This window comes from Macaca nemestrina, chromosome X (genome assembly GCF_043159975.1).
Source record: "Macaca nemestrina isolate mMacNem1 chromosome X, mMacNem.hap1, whole genome shotgun sequence".
NCBI classification, from domain to species: Eukaryota; Metazoa; Chordata; class Mammalia; order Primates; family Cercopithecidae; genus Macaca; species Macaca nemestrina.
Window position 1 is genome coordinate 33450023 of NC_092145.1, and position 19846 is coordinate 33469868.

Below are 19846 nucleotides of genomic sequence, written 5' to 3' on the forward strand. Positions count from 1 at the left end.
AGAAAAGAAAAATCCATTTTCTGGGGAGATACTCAAGCTGGCTGCAGAAATTTGCATAAGTAATCAGGAACCAAATGCTAATCTCCAAGACAATAGAGAAAATGTCTCCAGGGTATGTCGGAGACCTTTGCAGTAGCCCCTCCTATCACAGGCCTGGCCTAGGAGGGAAAAATTGTTTTCTGGATGGGATCGAGGGACCCTCTGCTGTGTGCAGCCTAGGACCTAGGGACTTGGTGTCCTGCATCTCAGCCACACCAGCCATAACTAAAAGGGGCCAAGGTACAGCTTGAGCCGTGGCTTCAGAGGCTGTAAGCCTCAAGCCTCAGCAGCTTCCATGTGTTGTTGGTCGTATGAATGTGTAGAAGACAAGAATTGAGGTTTAGGAACCTCTGCCTAGATTTCAGAAGATGTAGGAAAATGCCTAGATGTCCAGGCAGCAGTTTACTTCAGAGGTATAGTATTCATGGAGAACGTCTGCTAGGGCAGTGTCGAAAAGAAATGTGGGGTCAGAGCCCCCACACAGATTCCAAATAGGGACACTGTCTAGCAGAGCTATGACAAGAGGGCCATCATCCTCCAGACCCCAGAATGATAGATTCACTGGCAGCTTGTACTGTGTGCCTGAAAAAGCTGCAGTCACTCAACACCAGCCTGGGAAAGCAGCTGGGGGGTGGTGCGGGGGGGGGGGGGCACTGAGCCCTGCAAAGTGACAGAGGTGGAGCTACCAAATACCATGGGAACCCACTTCTTGCATCAACGTGCCCTGGATGTGATACATGGAGTCAAAGGAGATTATGTTGGAGCTTTAAGATTTAATGACTGCCCTGTTGGATTTTGGACTTGCATGGGGTCTGTAACCCCTTTGTTTTAGCCAATTTATTCCTTTTGGAATGGGTGTATTTTACCCAAGGCCTGTAACTCCATTGTAGCTAGGAAGTAACTAACTTGTTTTTGATTTTACAGGTTCCTAGGTGGAAGAGATTTGCCTTGTCTCAGATAAGACTTTGGACTGTGGACTTTTGAGTTAATGCTAAAATGAATTAAGACTTTGAGGGACTGTTGTGAAGGCATGATTGGTTTTGAAATGTGAGGACATGAGATTTGGGAGGGGCCACAGGCAGAATGATATGGTTTTGCTTGGTCCCTACCCAAATCTCGTCTTGAATTGTAGCTCCCATAATACCCACATGTCATGGGAGGAACCTAGTGGGAAGTAGTTGAATCATAGGGGTGACTTTTCTCATGATAGTGAATAAGTCTCACTAGATATGCTGGTTTTATAAAGGACAGTTCCCCTGTACATGTTCTCTTGCCTGCTCCCATGTAAGATGTGCCTTGTTTCTCCTTTGCCTTCTGCCATGATTGTGAGGTGCCCCCAGCCATGTGGAACTCTGAGTCTACTAAACCTTTTTTCTTTATAAATTACCCAGCCTCAGGTATTTCTTCAGAGCAGTATGAAAATGGACTGATACAGTCTATCAATAGTACCTCTTGTCTGGCAAATTTCTTATGTTTGAGGGTGCAAATTTTATCTACTATGAATAGCATTGTACAAACTATAACAGGTTTCAGATTGTGCTTCCATAACAGATTGTCCCCACAACCTCAATATTATTAATCAAAATGTTGATCAACTGAAGAATAAGTACAATTTTGCCCTCAGCCATTTAAATGATGTTTATAAATTAGTCCTCATCTTTTTAAGTGAATAAATTGTTCCATGAAATTTAAAGTACTGTGTGTTTGGATTCATGCCAGAGACATTCTGCAAGCTGATGGCTCAGTGTGACAGAGATACTAACATGTGTTGATGCCAGATATATTCCAGCTAAGATGCTTAAATATGCTAAGGCTTAAATCTCTGTGTCACATATAATGGCTCTGTATAAATTCCTACATATTTTTTTACTTAGAGTTTATTTGCAAATTTTGATGGGTTGTATTATATGTTCTTCAAATTCATTTGTTGATGTCCTGATCTTCAGTGCCTCATAATGTAACTGTATTTAAATATATCACCTTTAAAAAGCTAATTAATGTTAAAATAGGTCATTAGGGTAGGCTATCCTGCAATATTACTGGTATTATAAGAGGAGATTAGGACACAGACATGGAACCAATGTCAGACCACGTGGGGAAAAAAAGTACAACCATCTACCCACCAAGAAGAGAGGCCTGAGAAAATCCAACTCTTCTGACATCTTGACCTTGAATTTCTAGCCTCCAGAACTGTGAGAAAATAAATTTCCCTAGTTTAAGCCACCCAGTCTGTGATAATTTGTTATGGCTGTACTAGCAAAAAAAATACAGAAGGTATTCTTTGAATTCCATTCTAAACTGGAGAAAATGTAGATAAATATTTTTATTAAATTTGATGGGGACAGATATTTTGGAGATATGGTATTAACCATTATATCTACTCTTTTGGAGGACTGAACATTAGCAGCTTTTTCTGTTTCAGTTTCCAATTGTACATACTTGCATGTTAGCTAAATGGAACTGAGCATTTGAGACACTGAATAACAAACTTTAGTGTAGATCAGAATAACCTGGAGAGATGTTACAATTATTAATGTTAAGGTACATTTTATGGGACCTAGACTTCTACGTTTTAAAAACTTTGTGGCAAGGTGCTGGTTGTCCAAGTACCCTAATCATGGTTAGAGAAACACTTACCATAGCTTTTACTGAAGTACAAATGATTAGCAAAGTAAAACATATTATAATTCAGTAGGTTATCCCAAAGTAACAGTGAAATATGAAGACTGCTCATATGGAGAGCCAATTGTTACCACATCTTCCCACATGTAAGCAATGTCACACTAGTAGCTTGAAATTAGTCATTGTAATGGTTAATACTGAGTGTCAACTTGATTGGATTGAAGAATACAAAGTTTTGATTCTGAATGTTTCTGTAAGAGTGGCTACCAAAAGAGATTAACATTTGAGTCAATGGACTGGGAAAGGCAGACCCACCCTTAATCTGGGTGGGAACAATCTAATCAGCTGCCATTGTGGCTAGAATATAAGCAGGCAGAAAAATGTACAAAGAGAGACTGGCCTAGCCTCCCAGCCTCCCATCTTTCTCCCGTGCTGTATGCTTCCTGCCTTCAAACATCAGACTCCAAGTTCTTCAGTTTGGGAACTCGGACTGGCTCTCCTTGCTCCTCAGCCTGCAGACAACCTATTGTGGAACCTTATGATACTGTGAGTTAGCACTTAATAAATTCCCGTTTATATATATATATTCCATTAGTTCTGTCCCTCTAGAGAACCCTGACTAATACAGATTTTGGTACCAGGAGTGGTTCTAGAGGAAGAGAATATTAAGTATGGAGTTCTTTAATTGGTTTGGGGTTTCTGGAGTTGGCTGCTTAATTAGACCCAAAATTGCTAAGGACTGTACTTCTAATAGTGTGAAGAACACTGATAGTCCTTGGCATGAACTGTTTAGAAAATTATGCAAAATAAGTGCATTTCATACTCCTGATTCATCGCTCATGAAAGGCAAGGAGTTTAGTGACTCTATACATAATACTTTTGACCATATGTGGAGAATCAAGGAATATAGTGAAGCTGGTTGGTTGCTCCTAAGTTCAGTGGACAAAATGATGAAAGAAAATGATGAACTTAGGGATTCAATCTCCTAGATTCAGAAACATACTGAGCCTCAAATCTGCTAAGATTGCCCAAGTAAGAGTATTATCTCCTGTAGAGAAAGAGCTGAAATTGTGGAAAACCCGACACAAACTCTTATCATGCGAGTGGCTGACCTGCAATGAAAGGTACATGGACAGCCCCACCAGGTGTCTACTGTTAAAGTGAGGGCATTGATTGGAAAATAATTACACCCTGAAACTTGGAATATGGACATGTGTGAGGACCCTGATGAAGCTGGGGACACTGAGTTTGTAAACTCTCATGAACCTTTTTTGCCAGAAGAAAGAGCTTCCCCACCCCAGTAGTGGCAACATCCCCTCCCCGATCTATGCTGCCATCAGCCTTTCTACCTTTATCTGAGGAGATAAACCCTGTGCTGCCTGAGGCAATAGTGATGGCCTCCCCAGAGGCAGTTGCCAGGCAAAATAATGTTAATTTTCCTCAGGAGCCATCCCCAACACCTCTGTTTGCTTCTGGACTTATAACTAGACTAAAGTCCTGGCGGGCCCCTAGAGGTGAGGTTGACAGTGTGTCCCATGAAGAGGTGTGCTACACTCAAAAAGAACTGTTTTTTATTTTATTTTATTTTATTTATTTATTTATTATTATTATACTTAAAGTTCTAGGGTACATGTGGATAACGTGCAGGTCTCTAATTTATATAAACAGAAACCTGGAGAACAGGCATGGGAATGGATATTAAAGCTGTGGGATAATGGTGGAAGGAACATAGAGTTGGATCAGGCTGAATTTATTGCTTTGTGCCCACTAAATAGGGACTCTGCATTTAACGTTGCAGCTTGGGGAGTTAAAAAAAATGTCCTAATAGTTTATTTGCTTGGTTAGCTAAAATATGGATTAAAAGATGGGCCACTGTGAGCAATCTGGAAATGCCTAATAGTCCTTGGTTTAATGTAGAGGAAGGGATCCAAAGGTTTAAAGAGATTGGGATAGTGGAGTGGATTAGTCACTTTAGACCTACTCATCCCAGCTGGGAGGGTCCAGATTATATACCCTTGACCAATGCCTTGTGAAATAGATTTGTGAGGACAGAGTTTCCTCTCCAGATATGGGTTTGCCTGTCTTGCATTCAATACTTCTGCCAAAAATACCATCCATGGACTCAGAATACCTTATCCACCATCACGTTATTCCACATAACATTGCCTCTGACAAAAGCACTCACTTTTTGACTAAAGAAGTGTGACAGTGGTCTCATGCTCATAGAATTCACTGGTCTTAATATGTTCCCCATCATCCTGAAGCAGCTGGATTGATAGATCTTTGGAATAGCCTTTTGAAGTCACAATTACAATGCCAACTAGTTGATAAACTTTGCAGGGCTGGGACAAAGTTCTCCAGAAGGTCATGTATACTCTGAATCAGTGTCCAATATATGATACTGTTTTTCCCACAGCCAGGATTCATGGGTCCAGGAATCAAGGGGCAGATTTCGAAGTGGCACCACTCACCATCTCCCCTAGTGATCCACTAGCAAAATTTTTGCTTCCTTTTCCCGTGACATTTTGCTCTGCGGGTCTAGAGGTCTTAGTTCCGGAGAGAGGAATGCGGCCACCAGGAGACACAACAACAATTCCATTAAACTGGAAATTAAGATTGCCACTTGGCCACTTTGGGCTCCTCCTACATTTAAATCAACAGGCTAAGAAGGGAGTTACAGTGTTGGCTGGGGTTGTTAACCCAGACTATCAAGATGAAATCAGTGTACTACTCCACAATGGAGGTAAGGAAGAGTATGCATGGAATACAGGAGATCCCTTAGGGTGCCTCTTAGTATTACCATGACCTGAGATTAAGGTCAATGGGAAACTACAACAGCCCATTTCAGGCAGGAATACAAATGACCCAGACCCTTCAGGAATAAAGGTTTGTGTTAATCTACCAGGAAAAAAAACAAACAAAATAAAACAAACAAACAGAAAACCCTACTGAGCTGCTTGCTGAAGGCGAAGAGAATACAAAATGGGTAGTAGAAGAAGGTAGTCATCAATGCTAGCTATGACAAGGTGACCAGCTGCAGAAATGAGGACTGTAATTGTCATGAGTATTTCCTCATTCTTTTGTTAAAAACATGTTTGTTCATGTATATACTTGTATTAAGAAAATACCTTCATTTTATTTCCTTTCTCCTTTATCATGCGACGTAAGATTTATTGACTTCACATCGGCAACAGTAACAATACTTAGTATTGTTAACTTTATCTAATAGTATTTGGGTTGGGGATTAGTGCGTTTCTGGTTGTAGGAAGGATAGTTGTATTATGTTAGGCATAATTATGACATTATTGTCTTTATTTGAAGATTATGTATAATCTCAGAAGATGTGTATGGGTTCAAGTTAACAAGGGGTGGACATGTGATAGTTAACACTGAGTGTCAACTTGATTGGATTGAAGGATACAAAGTTTTGATCCTGGGTGTGTCTATGAGGGTGTTGCCATAGGAGATTAACATTTAGTCCCTGAGCTGGGAAAGGCAAACCCACCCTTAGTCTGAGTGAGCACAATTTAATCAGCTGCCAGCATGGCTAGACTATAAGAGGACAGGACAGTATAAAAAGAGAGACTGGCCTAGCCTCCCAGCTTACATCTTTCTCCCTTGCTGGATGCTTTCTGCCCTTGAACATTGGACTCCAAGTTCTTCAGTTTTGGAACTTGTACTGGCTCTTCTTGCTCCTCAGCCTACAGATGGCCAATTGTGGGACCGTGTGATCATGTGAGTTAATACTTAATAAACCCTCCTTTATAAGTGTATATATATATTTCATTAGTTCTGTCCCTCTAGAGAACGCTTACTAATACAGTCATGGAGGATGTATTTGCAAAACAGAAATAGGCAAATGCTACAACTCAGGGCTCTTTCCCCATGCCCCTACATAACTGGTTTACCAGCACAATACTGATGATGGCTGCCTTTGAATCACTTTTCTCTAATTGTGTCCCCAACCTCTATATGCCAACTCTCTTTAATGTTATTTGGCCTCTTCCTTGGATTAATAAATGGGAGATGGAGAACGCAGTTAATCTTTTGCAAGGAAGCACTGCATACATTATTGTATGCATTCTGTGAGGCTTTGGAGAGACTTACTGGGGCTGCTTTATTAGGAATGGAAAGATAAATAGGCTGGGAATAAGTTACTCAATACAAGACAAAAACAAAAATAGCCAAAATTCAAGCCAGTGAAGCTGATACATGAAAACTTTTAAGATAGTAGAAGCCAGTATTAATGCCACAAAATGAAGCACATGAACCTGCTAAAGATTTGTATCATACAGAAAAGAGAATGATCCGAAGAAGTGTAATAGGAGAATAAGTACCTATGTTGCTTATATACTTAGTAATTATGATACCCCATCTTAGGTACTGTCCATAGAAATTTCTAAGGGTCCAGACATTTATTCTCAGTTGAGCAATGATGGGATCACTACAAGCTTGTTTATTTTCCAAGTCACAAGAGATGATGATTTTGATAAAAACAAAACAATACACTACTACCAACAAAAATAAACGAATAAATAAAATAACTAGCCTTTTTCTATTAATTTTAGATTCAGGGGCTACCTTTGCAGGTTTATTGAATGGGTATATTCCATTATTCTGGGGCTTGGGTTTCTATTGAGCCCGTCAACCAAATAGTGAACATAGTATCCAATAGGTAGTTTTTCAAACCTTACCCACCTCCCTCCCTTTCTCCTTCTGTAATCCCCAGGGTCTATTGTTTCCAACTTTATGTCCATGATTTACCCTTTGTTTACCTTCCACTTTTAAATGAGAACACGCTGTATTTGATTTTCTGTTTCTGTCTTAATTCACTTAGGATAATGGCCTCTTGCTGCATCCATGTTTCTGCAAAATACATGATTGTATTCTTTTTTATGGCTGTGTAATAGTCTATGGTGTGTATGTACCTTAGTTTGTTTAATCCACTGTTAATAGGCACAGAGGCTGATTCCATAACTATGCTATTGTGAATTATGCTACAATAGACTACAATGTGAGTGTATGTGTCTCTTGGTAGAATAATTTATTTTCTGGTGGATATATACCCAGTAACGGGATTGCTGGGTCGAATGGTAGTTCTGTTTTAAGTTCTTTCAGAAATCTCCAAACTTCTTTCCACAGTGACTAAAATAATTTAATTCTGACCAACAGTATATACGCATTCCCTTTTCTGCACATCCTCATCAACATGTTATTTTTTTACTGTTTTATAGTAGCCATTCTGATTGATTCTGATTGATGTGAGATGGTATCTCATTGTGGTTTTGAGTTGTATTTCTCTGACAATTAGTGATGTTGTACATTTTTATATGTTTGTTGACCACTTTTATGTCTTTTGAGAATTGTCTGTTCAAGTCCTTTGTCCACTTTTTAATGGAGTTAATTTTTTCTTGTTGATTAAAATTCCTTATAGATTCTGGATGTTAGTACTTTGTCAGGTGCATAGTTCATAAATATTTATTTCCGTTTTGTAGGTTGACTGTTTCATCTGTTTATTGCTTCTTTTTCTGTCTAGAAGTGCTTTAGTTTAATTATGTCCTATTTGTCTTTGTTAATGTTACATTTGCTTTTGAGGTCTTACTCATAAATTATTTGCCGAGACCAATGTCCAGAAAAATTTTCCTAGGTTTTCTTTTAGGATTTTTCTGGTTTCTGGTCTTACATTTACATCTCTTCTCAATCTTTAGTTAATTTTTGTGTATGGTGAGAGGTAGGGGTCCAGTCTCGTTATTCTGCAAATCGTTAGCCAGTTTTCCCAGCAAGATTTGTTGAATAGGGGATAGTTTCTCCATTATTTATTTTTGTAGACTTTGCCAAAGATCAGTTGGTTGTAGGTATGTGGATTTGTTTCTACATTCTCTATTCTGTTTTACCAAACTCTATGTGTATTTTTCTACCAACAGCATGTTGCTTTGGTTACTATAACCTTGTAGTATAGCTTGCAGGTGGGTAATATGATGCCTCAGGCTTTGTTCATTTTGTTTAGGATTGATTTGGCCATTCAGTCTATTCTTGGGTTCCATACAAACCTTATAATTGACTTTTTAAAAGTAATTCTGTGAAAATAACATTGGTATTTCAGAGGAATTTTGTTGAATCTGTAGATTGCTTTGGGAAATATAATCATTTTTAAATTATTTTTATTTTTGCTTCAATAGTGTAAAGGTATAAATGTGATCATTTTTAACAATATGCATTCTTGAAATCAATGAACATACCACTCATGATTTCTTTAATCAGTCCTTTGTATTTCTCCTTGTAGAGATATCTTGTCTCTACAAGATGAGGTAAATGTATTGCAAGGTATTTCATTTTCTCTGCCAAATGTAATTGAGATTGCATTCTTGATTTCTTCTTAGCTTCAATGTTGTTCATGTATAGAAATACCTCTGATTTTTGTACCTTGACATTGTATCCTGAAACTTTACTGAAGTTGCTTATCATGTCTAGGAGTCTTATGGAGGAATCCATAGGGTTTTCTAGTATACAATCATGTCATTGACAAACAGAGGTAATTTGACTTCCTCTTTTTCTATTTGGATAGCTTTTATTTCTCTTGCAAGATAACTCTGGCTAGGATTTCCAGTACTATGTTGAATAGGAGTGGGAAGTGTAGATATCCTTTTCTTTTTATCAGTTATTAGGGAAAATGCTTCCAACTTTTGCCTGTTCAGTATGATGTTTGCTGTGGGTTTGTTGAAAATAACTCTTATCATTTTGAGGTATGATTCTTCAATGCCTAGTTTGTTGAGGGTTTTAATCATGAAGAAATGTTGGACTTTATTGACTTTTTCTTGCATTTATTGAGATGATAGCATGATTTTTAGAAATTATGTTTACATAATGAAATACTTCTATTGATTTGAGTATGTTGAACCATCCCTACCTCCCAGGAATAAAGCCCACTTGATCATGATGAATTAAATTCTTGATGTGCTGATGGATTCAGTTTGCTCATATTTTGTTGAGAATTATTGCATCTGTGTTCATCAGGAATATTGGCCTGTAGTTTTCTTTTTTTGTTGTTGTACCCTTGCCAGGTTATGGCATCAGGATGATACTAGTTTCATAGAGTGAGTTAAGAAGGAATTTCTCCTCCTTAATTTTTTGACTAGTGTTATTAAGACTATTACCATCTCTTCTTTGTATAACTGGTAGAATTTGGCTGTCAATTATTCTGGTCCAGGGCTTTTTGTTTATTGGTATAAATTTCATTACTGATTCAATTTTGTAACTCATTTGGCTGTTCAGGATTTGAATTTCTTCCTGACTCAATCTCGGAAGGTTGTGTTTTTTAAGGAATGTGTCAATCTCCTCTAGGTTTTCTAGTTTGTGCACATACTGGATTAGAGATGTTCATAGCAATCTCTGAGAATCTTTTGTATTTCAGTGGTATAAGTCATAATGTCACCTTTCTCATTTCTGATTGTGCTTATTTGGATATTCTCTCGTTTTTATTTTTCTTGATTAATCTAGCCAGTGGTCTATCGATCTTGTATGTTCTTTCAAAAAAGCAACTTTCCATTTTATTCATTCTCTGTATGGTGTTTTGGTTCTCAATTTTGTGTAATTATGCTCTGATCTTTGCTATTTCTTTTCTTCTGCTAGGTTTGTGTATAGTTTGCTCTCATTTTCTAATAACTTTAGGTGCAATGTTAGGTTGTTAGTTTGACATCTTTCTATCTCCTTGATGTAGGCATTAAGTGCTAAAAACTTTCCTTAACAATGCTTTTGCTATATCCCAAAGTTTGTTTGTATTGCATCTCTATTTTCTTTGTTTCTGTATCAGTCCATTCTCACACTGCTATAAAGAAATACCCAAGACTGGGTAATTTATAAAGGGAAGAGTTACAATTGACTCACAGTTCTGCATGACTGGGGAGGCCTTGGGAAACTTACAACCATGGCAGAAGGGGAAGCAGACACTTTCTTGACAAGGAAGCAGAACAGAGAAAGAGTGCAAGAGAGAGCAGAGAAAACTGCCTTATAAAACCATCAGATCTTGTGAGAACTCATTCACTATTGTGAGAACAGCATGGGGAAAACTGCCCCCATGATCTAATCACCTCCCACGAAATCCCTCCTTTGACGCATGGGGATTATGAGGATTACAATTCGGGATAAGATTTGGGTGGGGGCAAAGAGCCAAACCATATCAGTTTCAAATTTTTTTTATCTTTACCTTAATTTATTTGTTTACCCAAAAGTTATTCAAGAGCAAGTTGTTTGGTTGCCATGTATTGGTATAGTCTTAAGAGTTACTCTTTTTATTAATTTCTAATTTTATTCCATAGTGGTCTGAGAAGATGCTTGGTATTATTTCAAATTTTAAAATTTAATGAGACTTGTTTTATGACTAAGCATGTGGTCAATTTTAGAAAATGTTCTTTGTGCAAAGAAGAATGTATATTCTGTGGTGATTGGGTGGAGTGTTCTGCAGATGTCTATGAGGTCTATTTGGTCAAGAGTCCAATTTAGGTCCAGAGATTTTTGTTAGTTTTCTGACTTAATGGTCTGCCTAATGCAGTCAGTGGGGTGGTGAAGTCTTCCACTATTTATCTTTGGCTGTCTCTCTCCTTTTTTTTTAAGTTTAGCAGCATTTACTCTATAAATCTGGGTGCTCTGGTGTTCAGTGTATATATATTGAGGATGGTTAAATCTTGTTAAATTGAACATTTCTCATAATATAATACTCTTCCTTGTCATTTTATACTATTGTTGGTTTAAAGTATGTTTTATCCGAGAGAAGAATAGCAACCTCTTCTCTTTTTTGTTTTCTATTTGCATGATAGATGTTTATTTACTGTGAGTCTGTGGGTGTCACTACATGAGAGATTATTCTCTTGAAGGCAGCAGAAGATTGGGCCTTTTTTTAAAATTTAATTTGTCACTCTATGTCTTTTAAGTGGAGTATTTAGGCTGTTTAGGTTCAAGGTTAATATTGATATATGAGATTTTGTTATTGTCATAATAGTTGTTAGCTAAGTGTTTTGTAGTCTCAATTGTGTAATTGTTTAGTAGAAGCTGTGAGCTTTGTACTTTTATGTGCTTTTATGACAGCAAGTATTTTTTTTTTCATTTCCATGTTTGAGCATTTCTTTTAGTATTGGTCAGGTGGTAGCAAAAACCCTTAGCATTTGCTTCTCTGTGAAAAACTTTATTTCTCCTTCATTTATGAAACTTATTTTTGTGGCATATGACATTCCTGGAAGATACTATATTTTTCTTTAAGAGGGCTAAAATTGGCCCCCAGTCTTTTCTGGCTTGTAAGGTTTCTGTTAAGAAGTCTGCTGTTAGTCTGATGGGATTTCCTTTATATTTAGGTAATTTGATCCTTTCATCTAGCTACTTTTACAATATTTATCTTTCACATTGACCTTAGATGGTCTGATGACCATATGCCTTGGGGATGGTCATATTGTATAGTATTTCACAGGAGTTCTCTGAATTTCTTCTATCTGTCTATTGACCTCTCTAGCAAGATTAGAAAACTTTTCTTATATTATTTTCTGAAATATGTTTTCCAATTTTCTTATTTTTTATTCTTCTCTCTCAGGAATACCAATAAGTCAGGGTTTTATCCACTTTATAATCCCATATACGCTTGAAAGCTTTGCTCACGTTTAATTTTTTAAAAAAATTTTGTCTGACTGGGTTAATTTGAAAGAACAGTCTTTAAGCTCTGAAATTCTTCTGCTTGGTCTGGTGTATGGCTAAAATTTTCAATTGTATCTTGAATTTCCTGTCATGATTTTTTCAATCCCAAAAGTTCTATTCGTATTATTTCTCCTATAGCTATCTCATCTTTCATATCCTGAATCATTTTTCTATTTTTTTCTTTAGTATTAGAATTTAACTTTCTGTTGAATCTTGTTGATTTTCCTTGCAATCCATATTTTGAAATATTTATCTGTCATTTCAGGCATTTAATCTAGTTAGGATCCATTGCTAAAGAGTTAGTGTGATCCTATGGAGGTGTCAAAACACTCTGGATTTTTGTAATGTCAGAGTTCTTGTGTTGATTCCTTCTCATCTGAAGGAGCTGTCACTTCTCATTTACGCATTTACTATTGTTTGGGTGAGGTTTTACATTTTTTTTTTTTTTTCCCCTTGAGGGTATGACTGTGATGTGTGTTGTGTTATGGTTTTTTGACTTCCTTTCTGGGTGCTTTCAGGGGGTCAAGGCTCTGCATTGGTTCCTTGTTTATGGATAGCTTCTTTGTAGTGGCTTTCTCAGATGCTACTTGTCGTAGCAATCTGTTGGATACAAGAGCTGACACACTATTTCCTGCAGGGCTGTGGGTATGGAGTTCTCAGGAAGTTTATCTTGCAGACTAGCACTAACCCCTTTTGTAGCCAATTTTTTTTTTTTTTTTTGGTGGCTGCATTTCAGTAAATAGCACTTAAGAGCAAGAGCTGGCAGGCAGGCTGGTACAGAGTGAATTCATCTTCCCCTATGGGTTTGGTGGGAAGAAATCATGTTACCCCTGTTGTAGGGATCATGAACTTCAGTTTATAAAGGCTTTACTTTATCCTTTGGTTCCTGGCTTCAGTGTGGTTGTGGGCCACAGATGTGACTCTCTGATGGTTACCACCAATATAGGGCTTGGAGCAGAGCGTTTCCTCCCAATACAGAGCAGGAAACTTTATGGTCTGTCCTCTGTTGCCAAGGTCATGCCACTTTGTGTAAGGGGGGTAGTTGTACCTGATCCTTTATGAAAACCCCAGCTGGCATGGGCTCACTTTCACTGGGAGTGGAGCCACCACAAAAAGCATAAAAAAGGCTTTCAGTGAGTGCTTTCTGGGAAGAACCACTGCTGTATCTGTAACAATGTATGGGAAGGATCAGGAGATGACCCCCTCTTCTTGTCTGTTCCTGGGTGTCAGTACTGCCTCCTTAAGTAATTGGTTGCATGCCTACATTTCCTTTGTCCCAAGGGATGTTTTGGTAGACTGTACTCCTCCGTCCCTTAATGGCACCCCACACTGAGGGTTAGATCTCCAGACATCCCACAGTTCCCAGGGGACCCACCAGTTGCCTGTGCTTGCCAAAGTCAGAGCAGGTAGTGGGGTATGTTTACAGGGGATATGATGTGGTGGTGGCTCAAGGGCAGAGAATCCCCAGGCAGAGCCAAGTGGCACCATGGGTGCACAACCAATATAGTTCCTGTTGTTTCAGTTTGGGTCTGAAGGGAGTAAAGGCACACCTGCACGAGCTGGTCACCTGGTTCTCTGTCCCCTGGAAGTTCTCAGATTGTAACCAATAATGTTGCCCTGGGTCATCAAGAAAAGAGGGGTTCTCCAACAGTTTAGTGGTTGGCAGATTGTCTGAAGGGTGAGAGAAGCAGAGAAGTACTACCTATTCTTTCCATAGGGCTTTGAATTCCTTAGGGGTTGATTTCTCCCAGACTCTTGCTGATTTTTGTTTCTGCATTCCAGCTCCTTTCCATAGGCAATCCAAACTGTCTTTACTCTCTTACCTCAATTTTCTATTCAGATGTTGTCTGTTCACTGGTATCTTTGTTACTCCTCCTGTGAACTGGCATTGGATGCCCCTAGTCAGCCTTGTTGAACAGCAAAAAGTAAAAATAAAAATAAAAATAAAAATGCTTGCCTGTTAAACAAAGAAAATGATACATATCTAAGAAATATATTTGTCTACAGAAAGTCATTAACATATTAGGCTGATGATGAAAACTCTGCACCATGATATAATGAAGGCTTATTTGAGTGGGATTGCCTATTTCCAGGATTGGGTGAAATGATGTGATTGAACATGTAATGCTTTTAATAAAACTTTGAACAAATATTTGAGAAAATATTAATCTACTATTCATATGACTGATAACGGAAAACTAGCTGTATTACATGTAGATTGCCAGCTAAAAAGACTCTTATACTATTTTTTAACTCAAATAAAATTTAAAGTTTTTTCTATTAATTACAAAAGTAATTCATAATCATTTAAAAAAATTAGAAAACACGGAAAAGCTGCCAAGTGCAGTGTTTCACACTTGTAATCTCGGCACCTTTGAGAGGCCGATGTAGGCTGATCTCTTGAGCTCAGGAGACTGAGACCAGCCCCGGCAACAAGGTGAAACCCGATCTCTACAAAAAGTATAAAAACTAGCCAGGTGGCATGCACCTGTAGTTCCAGCTACTCAGAAGGCTAAGGTGGGAGGATGGCTTGAGCCCTGGAGGCAGAGGTTGCAGTGAGTCAAGATTGCACCACTGCACTCCAGCCTGGGCAATAGAGCCAGACCTTGTCTCAAAAAGCAAAATACAGAAAAAGTACACAATTATTTGTAATGACACAATCTAGATATGATTGATGTATGCATTTTGGTATATAGCTTTCTAATCTTTTGATAAAATACTTTTGTTAGAGAAGTTTTAGGTTCACAGCAAAATTATGAGGATGGTATACAGATTTCCCATATAATCCCTGCCCCCACATATGCACAGTTTCCCACACTATCTCATTTCCAACCAGACTGGTATATTTACATTTGAATTGTAAACCTACGTGGAAACCTCATAATTACTCAAAGTTCACAGTTTACCTTAGGCTTTTCTCTTGGTATTGTATGTTCTAAGGGTTTGGACAAATGTATAATGACATGCATCCACTATTATAGTACCATACAGAGTATTCTCTCACCCCTAAAATTCCTCTGGGCTCCACCTATTCATCCTTCCCTCCTTTCTAAATCCTAACAAACACTTACCTTTTTACTGTCTTCATAATTTTTCCTTATTAAGAATGTCATATAGTTTACTCATAAAGCCTTCTCAGATTGGCTTCTTCTCACTTAGTAACATGTATTTAAGGTTTCTCCACACATTTTGATGGCTTAATACCTCATTTATTTAGTACTGAGCAATATTTCATTATGTGAACTACAGTTTATTTATTCATTTACCTACTGAAGGACATCTTGGTTGCTTCCAAGTTTTCAAAATTATGAATACAGTTGCTGCAAATATCCATGGGAAGGTTTCTGTATGAAAAGAAAGTTTTCAACTCCTTTGGATAAATACTACAGAGCACCATTACTCAATTGTATAGTAAGGGTGTGTTTTCATTGTTAGGAAACTTTTAAAAGGTCTTCCAAAGTGGCTGTAACATTTTGCATTTTCACCGTCAATGAAGAGAGTTCCTGTTGCTCCACATCATCACCAGCATTTGCTGAAGCATGAGAAAGCAAGGAGAAGAGTGGGAAAAATGAAAATCAGAGAGATAAAGGAGCCAAATTATGTAAGGCTTTATAAATCTCATAAGGACTTTGACTTTTACTCTGAGTGTATTTGGTTACACAGGTAAGTTCTTAGTGGTGATTACTGAGATTTTGGTGTACCTTTCACCTGAGCAGTGCCCACTTTACCCAATGTGTAGCCTTTTATCCCTCACACCCTTCCACCCTTCCCACTGTGTCCTCAAATTCTTTGTATAATTCTTATGCCTTATCACTGTATGGGTATAGTTCAATTATCTTTTACTTTCTTTTGTTTTCTTTTTTTTTTTTTTTTTTTTTTTTGAGATGGAGCCTCACTCTGTCACCCAGGCTGGAGTGCAGTGGCACAATCTAGGCTCACTGCAGCCTCCGCCTCCTGGGTTCAAGTGATTCTCCCACCTGAGCCTCCCAAGTACCTGGGATTACAAGCGCACACTAACACACTGGGCTAATTTTTGTATTTTTAGTAGAGATGGGGTTTTACCATATTGGTTAGGCTGGACTCTAACTCGTGACCTCAGGTGATTTACCCACCTTGACCTCCCAAAGTGCTGGAATTACAGGTGTGAGCCACTTTGCTGGCCCAACAACAAACAAAAGAACAATTCTGGAAGATTAATATAGATCATGTTACTCTGAAGTCCATACGTCAGTAGGCAGGTATAAAAGTGGCTTATTTATGTGAATAAGTTGTTGTTATTTTCCTTTGAAATTTAAGTTTTCTAGCTTCAGTTCACAGGGCTTTACAAAGCCACAGCTTAGTTTTCAGTGATTTCAATTTTAAAAATATGGGGAAAAAAGAAAGAAAGAAAAAATAGAAACATTATTTTAGAGACTTGTATCCAGGAAAAATTAGAATTTGGCCTAAACTGTGGAAAACAGTAAACATTGAAAAACATTAGGCAAGACTAGAATCTAACAACAGGTTTACTAAGTTTTTGAAACATAATTTTCCTCTCTTCAGTTTCCCATTTTTACTAAATACAAAGCATTGTAGAACTAATTTGCTTTTTTATACTTGGCCAGATTATTTATATAAAGTTCAGCAAGACCAATTATTTTTTACATAGTCTTTTTAAATTGGCTTTGATGAAACTCTGTTCCATAGAAGGAATCCCAGATAAGACTTTTTTAAAGCCAAGCCCAGCCATGGATTTGTACCATCAAATGGCTATGAGTTACGTAAATTCCTTTCCTCTTGAGGTCCCTAGATAACTTGAGGCTCCTGGGTCTGTCAGAAAGTGGCATTCTTTATTTACCACAGGTCAGGAATACTGTACGGGGATTGTGTAGACAAGGTATGAGGACAATTTTTCCAAGGGGCTTTCACTGGCTCTATAAGTCGAGTTTGATTTTTTAAAAGAAAGAATACCATTCCAGTTAAAGTCTTGGTAAAATAACTAGTTTCCTCAATGGTGTCCTGTTGCAAACAAAAACATGCTGTCTGGGAACCAGGGATTGGAGTCAAGTACCTTAGCAACTTATCTGATGTTCTGTTACACTGCAGCTAGGCTGTCACTTAAACCACAACATAAAGTTCTTTCTCCTCTTTCTACCCCCAACCATAGGCAGAGGAGCTTCTCCTTGTGGCCGTTATCACCATCGGTCCATAAGAAGTTCTGCCAGGCCACTACCAATGTTCACTTAAAGCCCAAGTTTCTTGCATCAGCTTGTTGTGAATGCTGCCAGGCCTGGGACTCACCTTTTGAGGAAATGGGCTCCTCTCTGACCCAGGGAAGGTCTAGAAATGCTTCCAAGAGCCTCAGCTTTGACTCAGGGACCCCAAGTACCTGCAAGTTGTTCTACCCTACTGTGGCCGAGTTGGCATCTAGGGTGCAAGGCAAAGTCCCTTTCACTCTTCCCTCTGCTTTTCTCAAGCAGAATGAGTCTTTCACCATAGCCACCACTGCTAAAATGTGCTTCGTCTCTCCTAAAGCCAGCATATCTCAGAGCCCAAGGCCAATGGCGTACTCCCTGGGTATTGTTAGTGATTATTCAGGGCCATGGTCACTTTATGCAGATGGTGATAAATCTTGCCAGGACTGGGTCCTTCCCTTCAAGGCAGCAGGTTTACTTCTGGCCCAGGTTGTATCTAGAAATGTTACCTGGGAGCAAGGCCCTGGAAAGTGGCCCTCACGACTATGCCCTGTGTCATATCCTACTGTGGATCAGCTGGTATCTATGATGCAAGAAAAAGTCCTCTTTACTCTTTGCTCTTCTCTCTTTAAGCAGAATGAAGCAGTTGCTTTTGTTGCTATGAGCTGCACTGCTCGGGGTTGGGAGAAGGATGGAACATGCTATCCCTTAGCTGTGGCAGCTGGTGTCACATGCCACCCTAGTTCCTAGTTCATGGGCTGTAAGACAAACTTAACACTAGTAGTTGCCTAGGAATTACAGTCCTAGTGTCCTAGACTGCTTTTCATGTTTCCCTAGGAACCTAGAGCACCTCAGACCATGGTAGCAAGGTTTGCTGAGAAACTCAACTTCTGACCACTGGGATGGGTGATTCCCCTTTTGCTAGGGCTGGTCCAAATGTTCCCTCCATGTGTGGTAACTCTCTGAAGCCAACATGGCTTTATTATCCACTATGAAAAGGCAGCAATGAGTTCAACGTAATGCCCCCCAGTTGCTGTGCTCTCCTTCCCCAAAATGCATAAATTCTCTCTCAGTGTTGCTTGGTTGCTAATGAAGGATGAGAGCAAGGTGGTGTGGGTAATTCAAGATGGTCTCCCTTGCCTTCATCAATGCCTCTTTTAGTAATAGGAAGTTAAAATCAGCTACTGTCATTGCTCATCTGGTTTTTGTTTCTTGTGAGGTACTTTTTGTGTGCAGATAGCTGCTAAAATTTGGCGTTTCCACAGTGGGGGGACAAATGATGTAGTCTCTTATTCCAACATCTTGTTCTGACACATTCTTTTTTAATGTGGCAAGAATATCTAACATATTTTTAAAGCAAATTTCAGGCACACAATAAAGTATTGTTTACTATAGGCAGAATGCTGTGTAGCAGATCTCTAGATTTTATTGACCTTGCATAACTGAAACTAAGTATCTGTTGAACAGCAGCTCCTCATTTCCTTATCCCACAAATCTCTGGCAACCCAACATTCTACTCATTTCTATGAGTCTGACTATTTTAGACAGCTCATATAAATGGAATCATACAGTATGTGTCCTTTTGTAATCTGGTTTATTTCACTTGTTATAATGTTCTTCAGTTTCATCTACATTGTTGCAAGTGATAGAAACTTCTCTTTTTAAAGATTGCATAGTATTTCATTGTATGTGTATAACACATTTTCTTTATACATTTATCTATCGATGAGCATTTAGTTTGTTTCCATAGCTTGGCTATTGTGAATAATGCTTCAGTGGACATGAGAGTTCAGATATCTCTTTGAGATTTTGATTTCAGTTTAATTTGAAAGATCTCAAATATCAAGAAGGAAAACTATTGAATTACACATTAATTCTATTTTTAATTTTTTGAGGAACCTCCATACTCTTTTACATAGTGGCTGAACCATTTTATATTGCCACTAACAATGTATAAGTATTAAAAATTCTTCATGTCTTCACTAGCACTTGTTATCATTTATTTTCTTTTTTATTTTATTTTATTTATTTATTTTATTATTATTATTTTTTGAGATGGATTCTTACTCTGTTACCCAGGCTGGAGTGCAGTGGCAGGAACTCGGCTCACTGTAAACTCTGCCTCCGAAGTTCAAGCAATTCTCCTCCTTCAGCCTCCCTAGTAGCCGGGATTACAGGGACGCACCACCACGCCTGGCTAGTTTTTGTATTTTTATTAGAGACGGGTTTCACCATGTTGGCAAGGGTACATGTGCACAATGTACAGGTTTGTTACATATGTGTACATGTGCCATGTAGGTGTGCTGCACCCATTAACTTGTCATTTACATTAG